Source organism: Somniosus microcephalus, unplaced genomic scaffold (assembly GCF_052327205.1).
Source record: "Somniosus microcephalus isolate GS21.2 unplaced genomic scaffold, FLI_Smic_1.0 unresolved_chr2, whole genome shotgun sequence".
Taxonomy (NCBI): domain Eukaryota; kingdom Metazoa; phylum Chordata; class Chondrichthyes; order Squaliformes; family Somniosidae; genus Somniosus; species Somniosus microcephalus.
The window spans coordinates 92,553,089-92,556,619 of record NW_028225180.1 but is presented as its reverse complement, the minus strand read 5'-3'; the positions used below and the strand labels follow the sequence as shown (position 1 = coordinate 92,556,619).

The 3,531-nt window shown below is 50.1% G+C and overlaps 1 protein-coding gene across 3 annotated transcripts in view; it reads right to left on the bottom strand.

Moving 5' to 3' along the window:
- Positions 1–81, bottom strand: part of naa40 (N-alpha-acetyltransferase 40, NatD catalytic subunit) — a 38,939-nt gene extending 38,858 nt beyond the window's left edge. For 2 of the 3 annotated variants that reach the window (XM_085976365.1, XM_085976366.1), the window contains exon 1: positions 1–77. This exon is cut by the window's left edge. The gene's annotated coding sequence lies outside the window, so the exon portion shown is untranslated. The other variant, XM_085976367.1, reaches the window with a different exon arrangement.
- Positions 82–3,531: the final 3,450 nt, after the last annotated feature.

The following is a 3,531-nucleotide window of genomic DNA, read 5'->3' as shown; positions in this document are numbered from 1 at the left end:
TCCGGGAGCAGGAGGGTAAAAACCAACCCCGGGGAACGGAGGGACGAGAGACGGACTAGGCCGGGAGCGCGCTTGAGGTAAGTGAGGCCTGGGGTCAGCGGGCGGGCGGCCTGCAGTGACTCCAGCCCCGCGCCCTCACTGCGGGCGGGGCTGAGTTTGTGTCTCCTGTGGAATTAAATCTCTAATCTGCCCAACAACAGCAACCCGACTTGCCCCCCCCCCCTGCCCCCCCCTGTTCTTTACCCCCCCCTGTTCTTTACCCCCCCCCTGTTCTTTACCCCCCCCCTGTTCTTTACCCCCCCCCCTGTTCTTTACCCCCCCCCCTGTTCTTTACCCCCCCCCTGTTCTTTACCCCCCCCCTGTTCTTTACCCCCCCCTGTTCTTTACCCCCCCCGTTCTTTACCCCCCCCCTGTTCTTTACCCCCCCCCTGTTCTTTACCCCCCCCCTGTTCTTTACCCCCCCCTGTTCTTTACCCCCCCCTGTTCTTTACCCCCCCCTGTTCTTTACCCCCCCCTGTTCTTTACCCCCCCCTGTTCTTTACCCCCCCTGTTCTTTACCCCCCCTGTTCTTTACCCCCCCTGTTCTTTACCCCCCCCTGTTCTTTACCCCCCCCTGTTCTTTACCCCCCCCTGTTCTTTACCCCCCCTGTTCTTTACCCCCCCTGTTCTTTACCCCCCCCCTGTTCTTTACCCCTCCCTGTTCTTTACCCCTCCCTGTTCTTTACCCCCCCCTGTTCTTTACCCCCCCCTGTTCTTTACCCCCCCCTGTTCTTTACCCCCCCCTGTTCTTTACCCCCCCCTGTTCTTTACCCCCCCCTGTTCTTTACCCCCCCTGTTCTTTACCCCCCCCTGTTCTTTACCCCCCCCTGTTCTTTACCCCCCCCTGTTCTTTACCCCCCCCTGTTCTTTACCCCCCCCTGTTCTTTACCCCCCCCTGTTCTTTACCCCCCCTGTTCTTTACCCCCCCTGTTCTTTACCCCCCCTGTTCTTTACCCCCCCTGTTCTTTACCCCCCCTGTTCTTTACCCCCCCTGTTCTTTACCCCCCCCCTGTTCTTTACCCCCCCCCCGTTCTTTACCCCCCCCCGTTCTTTACCCCCCCCCCGTTCTTTACCCCCCCCCCGTTCTTTACCCCCCCCGTTCTTTACCCCCCCCGTTCTTTACCCCCCCCGTTCTTTACCCCCCCCGTTCTTTACCCCCCCCCGTTCTTTACCCCCCCCCGTTCTTTACCCCCCCCCGTTCTTTACCCCCCCCCGTTCTTTACCCCCCCCCGTTCTTTACCCCCCCCCGTTCTTTACCCCCCCCGTTCTTTACCCCCCCCCGTTCTTTACCCCCCCCCGTTCTTTACCCCCCCCCGTTCTTTACCCCCCCCCGTTCTTTACCCCCCCCCGTTCTTTACCCCCCCCGTTCTTTACCCCCCCCCGTTCTTTACCCCCCCCTGTTCTTTACCCCCCCCTGTTCTTTACCCCCCCCTGTTCTTTACCCCCCCCTGTTCTTTACCCCCCCCTGTTCTTTACCCCCCCCCTGTTCTTTACCCCCCCCCCCCTGTTCTTTACCCCCCCCCCCCTGTTCTTTACCCAATTCACAATTCAAATCGCTTTATTGGCATGATAAGTTACATCTTATGTTGCCAAAGCATCAAAATACATTTATGGTTTAGCACATAAACGCAGTTCTATTCATACAGTGTATAAACAGGTATATCCCTGAGTGTATAAATATACATTCGCATTGTTTATATATATTCTTTTCTTAGTTTACTGGTTGTCCCTCTGTTCATGGCAAGCTGTAACATAGTGTGCCGCCAGTGTTATACAGCTTCTCTCCTCTCCCAGTAGGAATGGGAGTTTTTGGTTGTCATTCAGATTTCTGAAATCAGGGCATATTTGTGAGAATTTTTGGTAGAAATTCTCCCTGATGCCCTGATATTTTCCACAAGCTGTGAGGAAGTGCATCTCTGTCTCCACCACTCCCTGACCTGCAGTGAGAGCATATCCTGTCCTCTCTTGGCATCCTGGTCTGCCTGTGTCTGCCTTTTTCGATCGCTAGGCTATGTTCGCTAAGTCTGTACCTTGTCAAGGTTCTTCTCAGTTTGTTATCCTTTACCATGGTCAGGTAATCAGCTATGTTGTATTGTCTGTTTAGGGCCAAGTAGCAATTGAGTTTGCTTTGGGTTTTTGTTGTTTCTGCCCAATATGTCAGATATTTTTCCTTTTGCTTAGCGACGATTGTGTTGGGTCGAATTCTTTGTGTTACCCTGTCACTGTCCTGGGGCTGGTTATTGTTAGTATTGTTAGTAGTTACTTCACTGAGTCCCAGGACTAGTTGACTGAGGGTATTCTTCTTTATGGTCAGCTCTTGGCATTTCAGGGCGTCGTAGTGATAGCATTGGGGATTGCTCATTTGTAGGTGATTCCAAAATTTGGTGGCTCTTTTTTGGATAGTGATTATTAATGGATATTGGCCTAGTTCCGCCCTGCATGCATTGTTTACTGTTTTCCTTTGAGTCCGGAGGATACTTTTACAGAATTCTGCATGTAGGATCTCAATTGGGTGTTTGTCCCATTTTGCAAATTCTTGTTGAGTTAGCGGTCCCCATACCTCACTGCCATAGAGTGCAATTGGTTCAATTACTGATTTGAAAATTTTGAGCCAAATGCTAATTGGGATTTCTATTTGGATTGATTTTTTGATGGCATAGAAAGCCCTTCTTGCTTTCTCTTTCAGTTCATTCACAGCCAGTTTGAAGTTTCCCGTAGAACTGATTTTTAAGCCCAAGTATGTGTAGTTAGTGGTTTGTTCAATTTTGGTTGTTCCTACTGTGAAATTTATTTTGGGTCCCTGATGTTTGGATCTTTGCTGGAACACAAGGACTTTGGTTTTTTTGGGATTTATTGTCAGGGCCCAAGTCTGGCAGTACGACTCCAGCAGGTCCAGGTTTTGCTGTAGCCCCTCTTTAGTAGGTGACAGCAGAACCAGGTCGTCTGCATAGAGGAGGAATTTAACCTTGGATTCATATAGGGTGAGGCCGGGTGCTGTAGATTGTTCAAGTAGTTTTGCCAATCCATTTATGTAAATATTAAAGAGTGTCGGTGAGATTGGCGAGCCCTGCGTCACCCCCCGCCCCTGTGGGAAGTATTTTGTTTGTTTGTCTCCAATTTTAACTGCACATTTGTTGTTTGTATACATTGATTTAATTACATCATATGTTTTCCCTCCTACCCCACTTTCGATAAGTTTCAGGAATAAACCGTCATGCCAGATGGAGTCGAAAGCCTTCTGGAAATCTACAAAGCATGCGTAGATTTTGCTTTTGTTATGGTGAACGTGTTTGTCAATTAGGGTCTGTAGGGTGAAGATATGATCGGATGTTCTATAGTTTGGCAGGAATCCAATTTGGCTTTTACTCAAGACATTGTGCTCCTCAAGGAAGTTTATAAGTCTTTTGTTTATGATGCAACAGAATACCTTCCCCAGATTACTGTTTACACAGATGCCTCGATAGTTGTTTGGGTCGATTTTGTCCCCACTTT